Raw genomic sequence first — 20,054 nt, forward strand, 5'->3', positions numbered from 1 at the left:
AATTAGCTTTCTTATTGTTTAAGTTGTTGTAAATTACTTTTACTGCCCTCTACCAGGGAATGGACAAACTAAATTCAAGGTGCTGATTCCGAAACTAGAGAACGTTTCCAGCGAATGGAAGTTGTGTTTTTCCAACTACCGTGTGTTGACAGTATTCCGATCCAATCCATTCATGACATTACTCTATCGGATAGCAGTGCGCGTATGTGGAACGTTTAGTTTGGACGCGAGTGCGTGTTTTAGCAATGAAGTGACAAAATTTCGAGTAAAGGCAGTTGTTTAGCACTCTTAAAGTATTCTTTACAGGCAACAGGCGTTACAAGAAGAGAAAATGAACTATCTTGAAGAACTAGTTATAACTTTGTTATTTGCCATTTAAGGCTAAGTTACACCCTTTTAATTCAATTAAAGACATTTTGTATTATTGAGATTTGAGAAGTAGATTAATTTTTATAATTCTGCTCTTTCTAAATCAACTGGGCTCTACTTTCTTAAAAAATAAGGTGAGTGACCTCATGTACTGATGAGTGAGAATCTTCACGGTATTGTGCGTTTTTAATGTTTTATTTAGGGGGGTTTGCATTTATTATAATCTTTATATATAATGGTGGTGACTTGTTTGTCGTTAAATTAAGGTTTGATATTTTATTGTTCAACTTTCGAACCGCTCTATCATTCTTCACCTTGGTAAAATTTCTGAAAATGAAAGACTAGCATTAAGAGTTTTTTTTAACGCCCTTAACGTAAATTAAATAGTTAAATATCTATAATTTTTCCCTCTTGCGAAATTAATTTTTATATGTGTAGAATATTAATTTTATTCTAATTTTAAACTTGCTCACGAAAAACGACGAGTACGATGAAGTTTTCCGAAATAAATATATATAAAAAAGTTTTATTTATTTTTTAGCGCCGAAAGAAATACAATATGCACTCGTTGAATCCTTATGATTTAGATAAATGTTAGAAATGATCATTCCTGAAGCAATTTTTATTATTTGAGTTCATTTTATTGTGGGATGTTCTAAAATATTAAAGCAAGCACGACAAAGCACTCATTTTACAAATGTGGATACAAACAAATTCTGTACAACGCATAAGAAAAAAAAGGCGTGTTAGGAGGGGGTGGAGGCTTAAATAATTATATATTTAATAATGTTTATAGCAGGGAAAGATTTTGAACTATATATTATGAATAACCAATTGTAATAGCAAAGGTTTGGAATTATTTAAAAAAAACAAAAAAAAAAACAGATAATTTATTACAATCAAAATCTTGTCCTCTAAATAGTCTCGTGTAATTATTTACTTAATGGAAATAGTGTTTTTTTCTGATTTTATATATATATATATATATATATATATATATATATATATATATATATATACACACATACATATATGTGTGTGTGTGTGTGTGTGTGTGTCTGTGTGTGTGTATGTATGTATGTCTGTATATGTATATATATCCGGAATTATATTGCCTATGACTACTCATTAATATTGCTCAAAATGAAAATTTTTACTTATGTCGGGCGGGGAAGGGGGCTAGTTATTCCCTTCCCAATTAGTAGAGCCTTGGGAAAGAGCGATAAGGGCGATACTGACGCACTAACCAAGCGGCCAATCACCTCTCTACGGTCAAGATACTAAACGGGCGCGCAGTCTTACATCGTCGTGCTGCGCCCAGCTTCGAGACTATTTGCGGTGACAAAGTAAATGTTACTGCACGCGACCCATGTACGTGTAAGCATGTGTAACACAATATTATGTAATTTTCATTAACTGACTCCTCTGAAGATCTGCGCGTCCCTATTGGTGCTTGGAACATCCAGGGCCGGTGCAAGGTAAATTGGCGCCCTAGGCGAAAAATGCCCCCCCCCCCCCCCCTTTTCCAGCCGGACATCTAAAAAAAAAAATTCCTTGCCTCAAAATACATCACGCAAGCCTGAGATTTTGTCAACAATCAAATGTAAGCAAGCTTATGTTTTTTTTTTTTACTTTTTTACTTATTACAAATCATAAACAGGTCACCGTGGAATTTAAATTATTACTTATATCAATATAAACATTCCAAACTTTTACAAAAATCCATTTTCATCTAGTTTCAATAATCGTTAAACATATGATATCAGCTGTTATGTGTCGTGCTGCGCCGCCCCCAGCTACTTGGCAGTTCGCCTAATGGACGCACCGGCCCTGGGAACATCGCAAGGGCTGAGTTAGTGTCGGGATTGGCCGGTTCGCAATTTGTGATTTATTATATTTCATTTCAGATACAGTCAGCTTTAGTATGCTAGTTTTACCCCGAGTAAAAATATATCACAAATACATTTGAAGTTATTTTAAGCGTGATGAATACATGCATATTAATTACTTTTTCTATAACAATACCTACTCTACGGGGCCAAAAACCTGTGGTTTGTACGTGTCCTTATCCTAATGTAAATTACGTCACATTTTCGCACGGAAAACTGCCCAGTCTAAAATTGCGATGTCAGATTCTACTGATTTTCTAAAGAAATCATACCAAAACGAAGTGAATATAAAAAAAATATGACTTTTTCGATTGCTTTTGCTTATTGTTTTCATGCATTGTAAATGATTACGCAGCTAAGTTTTGAATTTTCATTTAACCTGTGAAAGTTGAGGGAGTTTAACAATAATCATTTATTCGATAAGGCAAAAGTGGATGCTAATAAATGAATTCTAGTCACATGCCGACGATTATTTGGTGTGTACGGCCTTTTGGTTATTCATTATTATATTCTAATTAAAAAAAATTTACAGCCGGTCGCCGACTAGTCACTATTCCAAGCGATGATCAAAATTTCGTCTTTTTCTTCTTGGCTTCCTATCTCACCGTCCACTTGTTGTGGCTGTTTATACGCACATTTTTAAACCGCGAACCGGACACCGCAAACCACCAAAGGACAAGGATTCGATAAAAATTTCAAATTGACCAATGTATTCGGACTAGTAAGATTCGAACTACTACTGTCCACGCCATTCATGACGTCAGAGGATTCCGTGGACCAATCAGCGATCAGTGTCTGTCGGACACAATTTGGAACATCGCTATTGTTCACAGGGCTTAACTTTCATTATATTAGCTTGCATTTCATGAAATATTTGATGCCACTATTGTTGTCGTGGCTTTGGAGCGAGGCCATGCGTCAAGGCACATAGCGGTCCACTCCTTAGCCATGAGATATTTGAAACTATGCACAACCGAAAGCCAAAATGCTGAAACGGGCTTTCAAAAATGCCTCCCCCCCCCCCCCTCCTTCCTGTCTTTCCACCAGCATGCTAGTCCTACGTTTTAGATTGCTTCACCTCTCTCGGTCACGCACGCATCAATAAATGCCGGTATGAGATAGTACAGCAGTACAGGAAATACACACATCGCGTTTGTTTTTATAAGTACTTTGGTATTTTACACCCTACCTTGATTTCTAGTTGATAAGCAAAAAAAAAAAAACCTCTTTCGGCCTGTAATTAAAAATAATAAAATTGTGCTGGAGTTAATTTTGTAACTTCGAGACGTTAATCCTTGCTTCCGCTTTTGTATTGTTTAAATAACCAACAAAATGTTAAAAATCTTAGACGCCATGTTTGCTCCAACACATTTTTCCTGTCTAATAAATGATAGGTATTTTTACAAAGTTGTGATTGTATCTTGTTATGACTATTCAAGATTACAAAATGTATTCCAGGATAGTTTGACTACCATAAAGTTTACTTTTGCCACACCAGTACGCTTAGTACATCCCCCCGATGTTCGCGTAAGTTAATATTTACGGGTGCATGTTGCCACACGTGAGTCTGTCCTCTTGACGACTTCGGCTCATAGCTATAGCAGTTTCCGCATGCATGCGCATTGGATTTTCAACCTGTTAATTTTTTTTTTTACTCTTTTCCCGTAAAATTAATACCTTCGTATGTTTATCGAGCCCGGCATTGTTTTAAAAATTTCTGCGTTAAATGCCATGTTATAGTTTCCTATTATAAATTTATTTGCAACATGAGATTCGCGAATTTGCTTGTTTCGAGGTTAGATGTTTACACATCACTGGGTAATACTGAAAGACTCGCTCTTTTTTTTTTTTTTTTTTTTTTTAATAATAAGCCATTTGCTGAAAAAAAATTTCTTGCAACTAATATTGATAAAAATAAAATCTTATGCCCATATTTTTGAAACTGTTGAAAGATCTCAAAAACTCACACAACTCTTGATGACCGCAAGGAAATACTCAAGCAAAATTTCAGGGGGGAAATGTAATCAGGCACAACGCAGGCAGGGAAAATGGTTTCCAGGGAAGACCGCGAGTAATCGTGCAACTGCAGGCATGTATAGTGTCCTGGGTTATTTTGTTTATTCGTGGTGTCCTGTCGATCAGGGCCGCGGCCAGGGGCGAAGTCCCTGGGGCCCGGACCCCTTCCTTCCAGTTTTTATAATAATAAAAAACAAGCGAATACAGAAAGAGAAATTAAAAACTTAGCTACGTAAGTTTACAGAGGGATTTTTGTAATACTTACGGGGCTAATATACTGTATTTCCTCCCCCGGCCACATACACAGAAGCGGTAAGGAATTGTGCTTCAAAGTAGCCTCTATTTAATGTCGGTTTGTATATACGTGTTATCGTAAGCATGTCTTTTATAGAAACGTGACAAGTGTGTTTCATGTTTTTAATAACATTATTAAATATGTGCCTATTACTTGTGTTAACAAATTAATCAAACAATTGACTTATGAACAAAGTTTTAAAAACCTGTGCATGATATGTTCAGTTTTACCATTCTCAAGCAAAATCAGTACTTAAATTTCTATGTGTGAAATTCGGAGTTCTAAAAGTCTACTATTTACTGATATTTTAATGTAGTAATCAAATTTTCTTTTAAAATTCAATTTTAAAGAAACCGTTTCCGTGAAAAAAAAAATATATATATTTATAGTGGTCGTACTGGTCTCCCCCTTCACCAAATCCTGGCTACGACCCTGTGTCGATTTTTATAAACTAGTTCGTGTGCGGCAGTGGAAAACTTTGGTTTGTTCGTGCATCACTGTTCATGTGACACCGTGAAGATGGTTAGGTTACGTCTAAGTAGAGACCGGAAAAATTCGCGGGTTCAATGACATCCAGGATATACTCCAATATCCTCTACACACTCGGGCAAATGCCAACTGTTCATTAGCTGCTGACTTGTGAGTCGTCTCGACTGGGTGGTCTGTGATTCGACACTTCTATGAGTGAAGGTCTCTATTTGGCCCTCAGTCCTCCATATTGACAGTGAACCAATGACAGAAGCAGCACTAAGGTATAATTATTTGAATTTTAGCATAACACGAAAAGAACCCGCGAATTTTTCAGGTCTCTACGCAGGGGCGTAGGAACCGGGGGGGGGGGGGGGACAGGGGGGACGTGTCCCCCTGAACTTTTTTGGTTTAGGGGGCTATCCCCCCCAACTTTCTAGACCGTGATATTTTTATTTTATAATATTATTCTGCCCAACTTTATTTGTAATTTCTTCACTCATAAAATTTTATCTTAAGGAAACAATAATAATTTTAACATCGATGTATCCAATAGTTAGATACAAAAACTGCTTAAAAAGCGCTATTTTGCACTTTTAAAATAAAAAATTTCCGGTGGAGGACCCCCGGACCCCCAGTCTTAGTAAGAGGGGAATGGGTTTACATGCCATCAAAATCATTATTTGTCCCCCCCCCCCCCCCCAACTTTATGAACACAGCTACGCCAATGTCTCTACGTCTAAGTGTTCTATCCTTCACCGGCGCGCAGACCAGACGCGAGCACGAGAGCCAAGCGCCAGCAGGGCCGTGGGTCGCTCCCACGGCGAGGGTGCCCGCCCGCCTCCTCCAAGGCCACTCCTGCAGGTGTGTGAAGTGGGTTGCCCCGCGCTTTGTGAGCGGTAAACTCCCAGCGGAGGAGCACGCCAGATAAGCCGGGACCAACCACCCATTAGCGGCGACACCACGGGGGAACGACAGAACGAGGAGGGAAATAAACAAGTGGAAACTGAAACCATGTGTCGCTATCTGTTGGGCGGGCCCATAACTACAAGCAGATAAAAAATATGAATAGAGGTTCTCATACAAAGTTTTTTTTAGTTAATACGTTTTTTTTTTTTGGTTATATTAAGTTATTTCCTTGACGGCGCAAAACTAATTTAATCGATGCGAAAATACTTAATGCTGTTTTGTAACAAACCGTCATGTAATAAATAAAGGAGTAGGAGGTGCAAAAACTCATTGCATCACACACCACAAAATTAGTTGCAACCTAAATAGAGTGAATTCTCACTGGTTTGTTTGCCTGATAGTAGCTTGTACATTACGTACTTCTCCTAATAAATTAATGTAGTTGTGTCAGCAATATATTATGAAAACTACTATCTAGCGGACGGGCCCATAACTACTTCAAAAAACTAGGTCTCAGTCTCGGTAATTAGAGAACTGCTCCGGTGCGGTGGCGGGCTGAGCGAGCCGGTGACGTCAGCACGGCCAAGCGAGCTACACGTCCGAGAAGATATACTGGTTGCTTTTAAGGCAGGCGCACATTGGTTCTCAACGCACGCATGTCATGAATCGCACGGATCGGATTTAACAATGCTCTACATCGCATTGTTACATTGGTGGGTAGGCAGGTCTAAAATAATCGATTACAATTTTATTTAAAAGACTGTCCACCAATGAGTCCACTGGAGCTCGGCTTGACAGTGAGTGGCTCTCTCTACCGCGCACCTCGGTCCCAACACTACTCACTCGTCCGCCGCGCACACAACACCTGGCCACATGCTCCGGTTACCGATGCTCCGATCCTCTCCGTCCTCTGTCGCTCGCCAAGGGGTTACCCACCCTCTTCGCAGGTCGACGTCCCCTTGTATACACCCTTCAAGTCCCTTCCTGGAAAGGTCTTGTAGCCCTTAGAAGTGTCGCGTCATCAGAGTCGACTCGACACTCGAAGCTGCGAGAACAGTGGCGTCCCAGTCACGCCACTCCACGCGCCGGGGCTCCGGAGGCCTGCCGAACCCTCGAGAGAGACTGAGTGGCGCCGAGATTCTTCGAGGGGCTGGTGCCGATGGAGGGTCGTTGCACCCGCGCGGCGCCCGCTCCAGATGACGAGGACGTGACGCGGTCGCTTATCCGCATCGCACGTGTCGAACGTCTGCAGCGCCGATGGGCAGGGCCTGGAAAAATTCTCTGTTTTAATGACCTCCAGTATATATTCCACGATACTCTATGTACTTGTGCAAATTTCACCTGCTATTTGGCTACTAATCTGTAGCACCTGTCAACTGGAATGATTGTGATTCGCTTTTTTTTTTTTTTTTAAGGATTTTGACGTGACAACGTCTAATAAATCGATCAACGCTGGCTGCACGCACGAAAAAGTGTCCCGTTACGCACATTGTTCCGTTACGCTGTGTCCCGTTACCATCATTGTTCCGTTACGCTAGTTAATGTGGTTTTCATTGCTTATTACAACAACAATTTCGGCAATAACGGTTAATTAGTCTTGCATTTTAAAAATCTGATTACTAGTATAATTTCAAGTATTTATTCTTTTATTACTAAAATAAAAATTATTCAATTTTATTCATAAAAGTATGCAATCATTTCATCAATGTTTTGTTATGACGTTGTCACGTTAAACTATCGTCCGTAAATCGACTTTACAGACAACCAATTTTTTCTTTGGTTTAGAGTTATTCAGGTAAACTGTGGTCCAGTCACTGAAACAACACGAAGGTGAACTAGTTTGTATTCTAGCCTATCGCGAAATGAACCCGCGAATTTCGCCGGTCTCCGCCGATGGGGATCTGCGAGCCGGCAAGAAAAGCGCGTGGCCCGTGCGATGCGAATGACACGCGGAGGACCAGGCTCCCTTCCAGAGCTCCGGTGCCCCGAACGCAGTCTCAGTACTACTTTCAATAAACACGATTCGCTCGATGTGTGCAGTGCGTGGTTGCCTCAACACGCCTGGAATAAACAATTTTGTTAATCAGTCTTTAAATAATTTCACTGCGTAGTATAGGTAATGTTACGGAAACATGATAAACTAAACAGTTTCACTTAACATACTCCAAAATGATTCCACGGCGTAGTGTAATGTTATGAAAATATAATAACCTATTTTTTAAACGTTGAACGTATCGAACGTGATGATAAAGTAAACAATTTCAGTAGTAGATATTAATTCAGCAACATTTTTACGTGACAACGTCTAATAAATCGATGAACGCCGGCTGCACGCATGAAAAAGGATGACTCATTGTCCTGTTACGCGCATTGTCCCATTGCTCGCATTGTCCCGTTACGCTTTATCCCGTTACGCTCATTGTACGCTTGCGCCGCATCTATCTCTCTTTCACTCGATTGGAACAACCATCGATTTGACTTTTTCGAGGCACATTAAACTTGAAACACTCCCATTCGTTTCCTACTTTTCCTATCATCGTCCTATCCTTAACAGAATAACACAGATTGGAAGATGTTAAATAGCAAACATGTATAAAAGTTATAGTTAAAATAATCTGTTCGTTAAAGTAATAAACATATTTGAATTAATGAGTGCAAATAAAAGTAAATTTATCAATTAAATTGTAGATTTCATTTCACTCCTTCTTTGTATCCGTACAAAATAGTGATAATTCAATAAAAATGATTCAATTTTATTCATAAAAGTATGCAATAATTTCATCAATGTTTTGCTATGACGTTGTCAGGTTAAACTATCGTCCGTAAACCGACTATACAGACAAACAATTTTTTTTACATGTTATACCGACCCACACAGCTTTCACAGCTTCCCCCCTCTAAAAAAAAAAGATACATCGGACAAAAATAAAAGAGCCTTTAGGAAAAGCTGACTGGTTTAATAGCTTGTGTGCGACTTGTTCCGCGCAGAGTCTCAGGCGCCTGTTTCTTTTGAGAAGCAAACCAACCTGGAGGTGAAGCGTGTCTTTTCAGTTAGCGCCTCGACGCATCTCGCGACGAGAAACAGTCGTAACACTCCCATCTCCCACCCCCGCACCCAGCCCTGCCGGCAAGTGACAGGTCCACAAGTCCTCGTGTTTCTCGAGCCGTGTGAACGGTGCGCTTTGCAGTGTTCCCAACGCCAGCCTCCTCCTTGCTACACTCATCTCTGAACATGGGAAACGTTTTTGTGGCGCAGTGCACTTTCTCGTGTTGAAAAACTACGTTTGCTACAGTCGTATCATTTACTCGTTACATGCCGTTTGGGGATCTGAGCCTCGCACTTGGCACATGGTTTACTGTTTCAGACTCAAGGGAAAGACGCAAGCTTTGTTTCAACAGAGTTTAGGCCGTTAACAGTGTTCTATCGTTGAATTGTCACATTTCGGCTCCGTCAAAGCGTAGTATATAAATTAAATTTAATGGAATGCGGGAGCATAATAGTGACTGGAAATGGTTTCCCCTGTAAAGTCACGAGTATTGAGTTTTTTTTTAATGTGTACAACTGTTATAATATCAATGTACACTTTATTATAGTCTTTATATGTGTGATCTCTGCCTTAACGAATTAAAATTTTCTATATTTAAAGATGAAAAATTATAAAAAAACTGTCGGAACCAATATGGCGTCTTTCAGTTGCTACTTCCCTCTCTTATATATACTAACCACACTTACAGCGCCATGCTCTTGAAGCGAAATAATTGATGTCTTCAACTGACAATGGACCATTCCGATGTCAAGGACATGACTGTCTTTACAGTAGTCACCAGGTCTGTTACTCGTGAAACTAACATATGAGAATACCACTTCGCAGCTGCGGTTTTTTTTGAATGGAATATCCGAGAGGCTTCACTACGTCTGGTTAACAGTGTTCTGGTGGACACGTCGCTCTCTGAGACTGATGGCCTCGCTGTCAGTCATCGAGCTCTGCGCCGCCGCTTCAGTGACCTTCGCCGCGCGGATCCTTGGCACGCGCGGAGAACGGTACATGTGGAGTAACACCTCGCGCCGACCGAGTATGGTAGTTCCCAGGCTGCGGCCAGGCTCGGCTGCACAGGCGTGTTTTCCCGCACCAGAACATCTGATTATTAGGGACCGGAAAATTTCGCGGATTCAATGACCTCTAGGATAGCCTCCATTATCCTCTGCACTTCTCAAGTAAACACGCGTGTTCATTGGGTACTAAATTGTGAGTCGTCTCCACTGGGTAGCTTGTGATTCGACGCTTCTTTGGTCGATAGTCTCTCATTGGCCCAGAGAGCTCCAGTTAAACCGCGAGCCAATAGCAGAACCAGAAGAATTATACACATGTTTGAATTTCAGCCTATCACGAAATGAGTCCGCGAATTTTTCCGGTCTTTTCTAATTATGCCTTAATCATTAACCGTTCTCGACTGTGACAACAATCAGGTTAGCAAGCTAAACCATGTTTCACCCTCGAGCAAAGACGGTGTCTTTGGACCGTTTAACATTCAGTCGCACATTGCAGTGCATATGTAACAGCACATGCTAAGGTTTGACAGGGTATAGTATCTGCCTGGGGCTCTTGTTGAAGTAGGTGTAACTATCGTGACCTAACCTAGTCGCCCGCGCGGTATAATCTGGTATTTCCTCCCAGCGGTGAAAGCCACAACCTGTTTGGACATAAAAAAAATAAAAAAAAAAGCTTGGAAAGCTATTGCTAGATACCGGAAGAATTCGCTGATTCCTTTCGCGATAGGCTATAATCCAAACTAGTTCACCTTTTATACGTCTTTAGGCGCGTTGAGGGTGAAATTGTAGTATGCACCAGAAATGAAATTAAATAAAAGACGCAATTGGCTGGTGATTGGGCGACAGTCTCGGCTGAGTGCGGACTGGTCATTGGTGCAGCTCAAAAATTCAGCTACTGCGAAATGATCCAAGCTGGTTGGTTACCAGGTTAAACAGTGTTAAACACGTTTGTGGTTCGAGGAAAATAGACACGACAATATAGTCCTCAAAACACTGTATTTCCCCTCTTACCAAGCTTCTTTAGTTGGTAGAACCATTTAAAAAATTTTTTTTAAATGATCGTTATGCAGCACATCGACCACTCTCATTGGACGAGCCGAGTGTGGGAGGAGCCTCACACTCATCAGCAACAATACATAGCGGCAGGTACTTTGTCGTAAAAAAAAATCTGATTGCTCATTAGATAATTATAAGTAGGGACCGGAAAAATTTGCGTTTTCAATGACCTCTAGGATAGACTCCATGATCCTCTATGTACTTGTGCAGTTACACCTGCTGATTGGCTACTAACCAGTGACACGTGTTAACTGGGAAGCTTGTGATTCGATACTTCTTTTGTCGAACGTTTTCCATTGGGCCAGAATCCTTCAGATAAACTGTGGCCCAATCACTGAAGCAGCAAGGAAGGCAAATGTATTTGGATTCTAGCTTATCGCGAAATGAACCCGCGAATTTTTCAGGTCTCTAGCAATAAGGCATGATTAAGCGAGTGGTATCTTCTGCAAGCGAAGCCATTGCCTTATTTGGCCGGGCCATTCGGGACGCATTGGGTTGCTGCGATTGGTGTGCTGACAGTAGACATGTATATGAAATAAACCGCGAAATACTCTTAATGCTACAAAATTTTAACACTCAGCTTATCTGTAAATCTTTTCCGCGCAAAAAATACGTGGTTCTAACAATGAAACTGCCACGTCTAACTAGCAGTGGAATCTTTCCGGGAAGTATAAATCCCGTCTGTGCTGACTGTGGATGGCCGGGTGCAGGAAAAGATCGGTTTTATTTCCTTGTGACCTTGTTCTGCGATTGGACCGCAGTCGGGGAGGGCCAGCTGGGGCGCAGGCCCGTGCAGTCCTCTCGGGGAACACTCGCCGGACAAGTCGTCGACCCGCGGGCTGTTGGGGCAGGCGGGGCCCGTTACGGCGACCACGCGACGGGCGTTTAGGTCCGAGAATGTGCGCGGGATGACGGCGAGGCGGGCAAACCGGTCCGCCGCCTCTCGTGGCCCCGGGAGACTGCGAGACACTGCGAGACGCTGCGAGACGATGCGAGACGCTGCGAGACCCGCGTCCTCTCGCCAGTGGGCGGGAGCGGGGTGGACCCGGAGGCATTCGTGTGGCGTGACACGGCTCTGATCAACTTGCGAGAAGATTTAATTCTTCCCGTGTGATGGAAGTTCTCTACTGCTATTTAGCGCCGTATCTGAGCAAGCTGGCCGGGTTTTTTTTTATACCACCACGCAAGGAACGCCAGAGCGAAGCAAAGCGACACGCGACTTGACGCAAGAAAATCCCGGCCGTTTATAAAGCACGGAAGTCGCAACCCACCACCAACTTTCCAACGTGGAATCGCAAAACAGTAAAACTATTTTCTTCCTCGGATTTTTCTGGTAGTACATTATTTTTTTTATTATTATGAAAACGTATGGTATTCTTCAAATTTTGATGTTAAGAAAATAATATATTTTGCTTTTATCGTGCGAGAGTTCAAGAAGCCTAATAAAATGAAAATCGTAGCATCGTTAAAAGTTTTTGGAAACACTACACTTTAAATATGGAAGGCGGTTAAAGCGAGAAGTTGAAAATATGGCCGATGTTAAGGGGCCCGCCTCGTCAGGGGTGTATGTGTGTTAGTGAGGCGGGATATTAAGCGCGACGCTCGATGGTATTTCTAGCGCGGTATCGCCTCTAAGCGCAAGGCTCTGAACTGGCGCGCAGTCTTCTCGTCGTCAATTGATAACTGTGAAATTTGTGCGGTGACCGTATTTTTATATTACGGGGAAATGAAGATAAAGGTGTAATGCAAGCCCCTTAAGTGCTTTCAAGAATCTGTACCACTTCTTTTACACCTAAAAATTACTCTGAAAAAATGCGTTTCAGCCATTTTAACTCTTCTAGAAATACAGCTTAAAAACATGATCCAAAATTAAAAGTACTTTTCGGGCCTCAGCGAACTCTTAAATGCTATTCGTAAATAGGCCCCACTCGGATATCTTGAGTAGTTTTGAAATTGCGTTGTTTTTCCTGAAGCTCTGCACACCGTGTGTGTGACCAGGTAGGCGGGCCCCTTAAGCATTGCGGTTTTTGCGTCTCGCGTGATTATTATAAACGGGTGTTTAAAATTTACTTGTTTTTGACGTCTCCGCGTCTGTTTTGTTTCTTGCGCAGTTCGCGAACTCGGCCTTCGCGGTAGAAGTCACTTACTTCCCTGCCGAAGGCCGCCCGCTCTCGGCACGAGCGCTCAGCTGTCTGCGGCCCGACCTCTGCCTGCTCTGTGTCAGTTGCCGAGCTTGTGGGGAGAAGGTCCCATTGGTATGTTTGAATTATGTTTACAGCAGGGTGAGATTTAGAATTATATATTACGGACATTGCTGTCACAAAAAATTTGCAATGACGTGAAAGATTAACAAATGATCTTTTTGACTTGACAACGTCTAATAAATCGATGAACGCCGGCTGCACGCACGAAAAAGGATGACTCATTGTCACGTCACGCACATTGTCACGTCACGCACATTGTCCCGTTGCGCTCATTGTACTTCCAGTCGATTGAAACAACCATAGATTTGACTTATTCGAGGCACATTACATTAAGCTTGAAACACTCCCATTCGTTTCCTACTTTTCCTATAATCGTTCTATCCTTAACAGAATAACACAGTTTGGAAGAAGTTAAATAGCAAACATGTATAAAAGTTATAGTTAAAATAATCTCTTCGTTAAAATAATAAACATATTTGAATTAATGAGTGCAAATAAAAGTAAATTTATCTATTAAAATGTAGATTTCACTTCACTCCTTCTTTGTATCCATACAGAATAGTGATAATTCAATAAAAATGATTCAATTTTATTCATAAAAGTATGCAATCATTTCATCAAGGTTTTGTTATGACGTCACGTTAAACTATCGTTCGTAAACCGACTTTACAGACAACCAATTTTTCTTTTTTCAAATCAAAAACTGTCTTATGCCATATATATATTTTTTTATGGAAAATGCGTTTTGAATTTTGAGGTGTAGTCGTATTGATATGTGTATTTCAACGTAAATGTAAATGTAAGGAGCACGGAAGGATGCCCCCTCTTGGGGGGGGGGGGGGGGCAGGAGGCAGTTCCCTCGCAGGCACGGCCCCGCGCAGTGGTAACACATTGGACTCGCGGCGAGGGGCGGAGCCAAGGGCCAGGCGGCCATTGTGGCGGCGGTCCTCGAGCACCGGAAAGGCACTCGCTCACCTGCCGACTGCCGGAGCCCACTTCCGGTCCGCGGCGCGCCTGCGCCCGCGCCTCGCTCGCTCATCCTGCCCGGCCCTCGCCCAGAGTAGCGGCGAGAACACACACACCACTGGGTTCTCTCTGCTTTTCATTCTCAAGCATTTATTCCCCTCTAAGCATAGCTATCGTGTTGGGCCTTCTCGTCATTTAAAAAAAATGGGGAAGGGGTTGTCTGTAAAGTCGTTTTACGGACGATAATTTTACGTGAAAACGTCATAAGAAAACATTGATGAAAAAATTGCATACTTTTTTAATTTTCAAACTTAAATGAAATAATTTGTTTAAATATATAATCACGAACAATTAGTTAAAAAAAAGCCCGCCCTTAACCTGTTTGATATTATAGAAGGATTTTCCTCGCACGGTGGTTGGCCGGTTCTTGCACGCTCGGCTCAGGCGGAACGTGACAATTTTTTTCGTGCGTGCAGCCGGCGTTCATCGATTTATAAGACGTTATCACGTCAAAAATATTATAAATTTATCTTCACTATAATAAAAATACGAAACGATAGTTAAAGAAATATGCCAGTTGTTACTTTTGCCAAAAGACTTTGGTTATAATATATGATTTAGAGTTGGAAGTAAGAGCAAAAAGAAGGAAAGGTTGGCACCGGTATGCGATGGTATGATCACTTCAGATGGACGTCTGGCACTCTAATCGCTGGACAGCGGTAGCCTGCAGGCATGGCGTTGTTTGTCTGGCAGGTGACGTCACTACTCGTAGTGACCGCAGTACACCTGTCACGGGCGTGGCCTTGCTGCAGTGCTGCCGCCTTGGCAGCTTCTACCGGTGACACCAAGATAGGCGCACGTGTAATTACTAGAGACCGGAAAAATTCGCGGATTCATTTCGTGATAGGCTGAAATTCAAACATGTATACAGTTCTGCTGGTTCTGCTATTGGCTCGCAGTTTAACTGGAGCTCTCTGGGCCAATGAGAGACTATCGACCAAAGAAGCGTCCAATCACAAGCTACCCAGTGGAGACGCCTCACAATTTAGCATCCAATGAACACACGTGTTTACTTGAGAAATGCAGAGGATAATGGAGGCTATCCTAGAGGCCATTGAATCCGCGAATTTTTCAGGTCTCTAGTAATTACTATTTCGCTACGTGTGGTGGTGCTTGGAATCAAACTGTGCCACATAGCAGTGTATTCGAGCTGGTGCTATAGTAATTGTAGGTCAAACATTTCGAGTGTGCACAGGTGTGTGTAGATCCAGCAGGGTGGTCCAGCGTGTCGCTGAATGACTGGGACTGTGCGTGTTGCCGTGACTACAGCTTCACTCTTCCTTGGATCGCAGTGTGCATTTGCTCTCTCTTTCCAATGCACGGTTTCTGCCACTAGCGCTGTCCTTGTTTCGGTGTGCGCTGTTGCCAGATCTACACCATAGAGCACAACAGTTTTAGACACAACTTTGCAATGTCATGACAATTTATTATGTATCTGAAACATTGTATTTTGTAAAGTAAATTTTTAATGATATATTTCATCAAGAATATCATCTGACAATATTCAATTATTATTTCTAAGGAGTCGTAATTGTAAATCCCCATATTGGTTCCAACATTTTTTTTAAACTTTTTTAATATCATTTTATATATATATATATATATATATATATATATATTGCTCTTTTGAGCATGGCACATAAATTTATAGATTGCCATGTTTCTCCTGTGAAATAATAATCGGTGTTTATAATTGAATAATTTCGTATGACTCAAACTGTAATAATATTGCCAATAGACACTAAAATAGGGTCTTAGGAAATTCAACAAATATGAAGTTAAAAAAAAAAATACTAAAACTTATAATAATTAAAGATGGTATACAAAATAATATTTTTGATGTTAACAAGCCTGGTAGTGTCGGTAGTAGCCATATACTCCGAACTGCAATCCCAGCGGGAGACAGACTCCAGGCCACGGATCTTTGAGAGGCTCACTACGGCCTCGAACCAGCGACAGATTATCTTATAGCTTATAGAGAAATTTATTATGGGTTATCTATATTACTTAAAACTACTCTGGATATAATCCTTTTTCATGGTTTGCTAGAGTAGTACGTTTTAATTGTAGTACACAAATTATAATAGACACACAAGATTATTTATATATATTATATAATATAATACATTTTATATTATATAATAAATCATCTCCTTTAAACTGACTTATTCAAGTTTCCAGGGTATAACTTGATGTAAGTTTTTGGACATACGCCATTGCTAAGAACTTTTTCTGTTGAAGGAAAAAATAATAATAAATAAAAATACCCAAAAAGACAAAAAAAAAACACAAACAAAGCAAAAAATTGCTGTTGTCAACAAGGATATAAACACAAAATATTCCGTAACAGGAATATGGTCAACAAACAAAGAAAAACAAAGAAAAATGTACTAAGAGAACGAAAAAAAACCCACAAATGATGACCACACAGAAATATTTGTTTCGTTTCAACCGTTATGCTGAATTTTTTTGGGTTCAATATTTCTGTGTCGTCATCATTTGTGTTTTTTTTCGTTCTCTTAGTGCATTTTTCTTTGTTTTTCTTTGTTTGTTGACCATATTCCTGTTACGGAATATTTTGTGGTCTTTATATCCTTGTTGACAACAGCAATTTTTTGCTTTATTTGTGTTTTTTGTCTTTTTTGGGTATTTTTATTTATTTATTTATGTATTTTTTATTTATTTTTCTTCAACAGAAAAAGTTCTTAGCAATGGCGTATGTCCAAAAACTTACATCAAGTCATGCACTCCCATTGCACAAATCTTTCAAAGATAATTCCAGGGTATAGCTTTTCCGTCATTTTATTCACAGTCAGCGGCCGAGCCAAGCCGCGAGTGACTCGGCCAGCGAACAAGCGAAGGAGCTATGAATCCAGCCGGTCGCAACATGAATTCGCGGTATTTCCGCGTGCGTCCCGGCGCGCGACGCTCGCCCTGTTTGTTCGCCCACCGACGATCGATGGCGGGCGGAAACCAGACGTGCTCAAAGTCTGCTCAATAAATCGATTTGGCGCCTTCGTTTAAGGCGCCGCTCAACCCGCGCGCGAAGTGGCGTGCGCTACGGCATGACTCGGGCATGGTTGCATTACAGCTCGCTCTCTGGCAACATTACCTTCCGGCTTTCCTACATAACGATTGCGACCTGCCGACCATTTATATTTCCGTATGATTTCGCGTGAAGTGTGTTTAATGTTTGACGTGACAACGCCTAATAAATCGATGAACGCCGGCTGCACGCACGAAAAAGTGTCCAGTTACGCACATTGTTCCGTTAAGCTGTGTCCCGTTACGCTCATTGTATGCTTGCGCCGCATCTATCTCTCTTCACTCGATTGGAACAACAATCGATTTGACTTTTTCGAGGCACATTAAACTTGAAACACTCCCATTCGTTTCCTACTTTTCGTATCATCGTCCTATCCTTAACAGAATAACACAGATTGGAAGAAGTTAAATAGCAAACATGTATAAAAGTTATAGTTAAAATAATCTCTTCGTTAAAGTAATAAACATATTTGAATTAATGAGTGCAAATAAAAGTAAAATTATCAATTAAATAGTAGATTTCATTTCACTCCTTCTTTGTATCCATACAAAATAGTGATAATTCAATAAAAATTATTCAATTTTATTCATAAAAGTATGCAATTATTTCATCAATGTTTTGTTATGACGTTGTCACGTTAAACTATCGTCCGCAAACCGACTTTACAGACAACCAATTTTTTTACTTGAAAGCAGTCTGTGAATATATCGAACAGTTTCATTTAAAATCCTGAACAGCCAATGCCCCTTATAGTCAGTATTAATGCCGTATTTATTCATGTTCTTGTTACTCTGTACCAGGCAACAAGACAATTTAATAACATAGCTACGTATTATTTTGCTATGCTTTTGTTATTTTACTTTTAAATGTGCAATGTTAACGGAGAAAAGTTTAAATATTTTATGTGGTCAAGTGTAAGAAAATGCGTATCGCCTTAAATTCGCCGTCAATAAAGTGGATAAATAAATAAATATTTGTTCCCTACCTCGGGGACTCTAGTGTGTTTTGGGCGAAGTCACGTGGTAAGATCTCACGATGATGCCACGTGAAGGAACGACGGGTCCGTCACTGGGATGGGGGCGGAGCCCTGGGTGACAAGTGATCGCTGCCGCGGCGCGCTCGTGGGGCGTGGGGCGTGGGGCGTGGTTCCGAGTCTCTCAACACCCGAGGCACCGGTGGTGATTGCCAAAGAGAGGGCTGTGCCGGGCTTATCCTGGCGTCAAGCGTCCTCGTTTGCCGGGAAGGTCGCTTGGAAATATCAGCTGGGCTGAATGTGCGGACATCGGCAGTTGCGATTGAAACCTTTCCAGGGGCCACGGGACTGCTAAGGTCACAGAAGGTTTGGTGTTCACGAAGGGAGTCCAGGTAAAGCGATGGTTGGGTTGCACCCTGTTATTCCCGTTTGGGACCCGCGGCCGGGCTGTAAACTCCCTGGGCCGCCATGAAACCGCGGGCGGCCAGTTACAAGCTGACGGCCCGGCAGAAGTTGTTGTTAGTGCGGGCTGTCGAGGTTTCCTTGCAGCCTGAGGTCGCTGAGGTTGGATCTCGTTCTGGTAGGAGAAGCCTAAGATGTCCATCAAGTTCTGTCCCTGCCCGAACACGCCCGAATATTCACCTTCGGCCAACCTCGGGATTTGTTTCATTTTTGCGCAGGAAAAATAAATTCAAATATTAAAAGTGGTCGGTTAGGTTAGCTACATTAAAACACTTAAAAACACTACGGACGGTTAGTTAAGTTAGTATAGCTACATTAAAATAAACAGAGAAATATAAATATATATAAATGAACCCGAGGTTGGCCGAAGGTGAATATTCGGGCGTGTTCGGGCAGGGACAGAGCTTGATGTACATCTTAGGCTTCCCTTCTGGTAGTGGCACTCCCTCTGGGGGAGCGGTTGGAGCGATAGCCCCCTCCCTCATCCCCCACTGGAAGGTTGGACGCAGTGAGCGAGTTTCGGCTCCGGTACAGGCCTGGGCTGCTAGTTGAGGGTGGATAGACCCTCGTGGAGTCCCACACTGAGAGTGATAGACTTGGATAGGCTAGGTGAATGGCCCAGGGGGGGGGGGGGACTAGGCGGTGCTGACGTCAGGGTGGTATCCTCAGCCTCTCGGTGTAGCCTGGCCCTTACTGCGTCCTGATCACGATGAAATGACGTAAACATTTTCCCAATCGGGAATTTAATCCCGATGTAATCGGGAACCCCGTGTAGCCGCGCCGTGATCCTAACCTAACACAGGATGTACATCATGCACATAAAGGCGAATTTAAAGAAATTTGCATTGAAATGAGGATGACTAATCTGCTGCGTGCATGAGGCGCCTGGTGGCTGACGAGTGCTGTTCCCTCGCAGAATATGGCCACTAAAACAACTGCGCGGTTGAGGGAAAGTCAACGTCAAAAATTAAGTTTTAAATGTAAGGAAAACATAGATATTTCTTAAACAGTAGAACTTAAATAAGAAAAAGTAATTTTACAAACATTCTTACTTCAGAATTAATGGAATTATGTATTAACCGAGTGACATATTAAGTACTAGCTGGCCGACCCGGCTTCGCACGGCTATACCAATGGAAAAAAAATTAAGCCACATCTCCCATTTACAGTAATGGTAAATGAAAAAAAATTCAGTGAAAATGTATTACAATGCTGTATAATGTACCGGAGAGAAAATGAATAGCACCGATGGTTTCCTGACTCGTGCACGCAACGTACAACTGATGTACC

The 20,054-nt window shown here is 41.6% G+C and overlaps 1 protein-coding gene across 2 annotated transcripts in view; it reads left to right on the forward strand.

The window, feature by feature from the left end:
- The first annotated feature begins 70 nt into the window (after positions 1 to 70).
- LOC134532617 (ras-related protein Rab-23) overlaps positions 71 to 20,054 on the forward strand; it is a 46,450-nt gene continuing 26,466 nt past the window's right edge. Inside the window, exons 1-2 of one of the 2 annotated variants that reach the window (XM_063369201.1) lie at positions 85 to 503; positions 13,165 to 13,308. The gene's annotated coding sequence lies outside the window, so the exon portion shown is untranslated. Of the gene's footprint in view, positions 504 to 13,164; positions 13,309 to 20,054 lie in introns of both variants that reach the window. The other variant, XM_063369200.1, reaches the window with a different exon arrangement.

Source organism: Bacillus rossius, chromosome 6, assembly GCF_032445375.1.
Source record: "Bacillus rossius redtenbacheri isolate Brsri chromosome 6, Brsri_v3, whole genome shotgun sequence".
In the NCBI taxonomy this organism is placed as follows: domain Eukaryota; kingdom Metazoa; phylum Arthropoda; class Insecta; order Phasmatodea; family Bacillidae; genus Bacillus; species Bacillus rossius.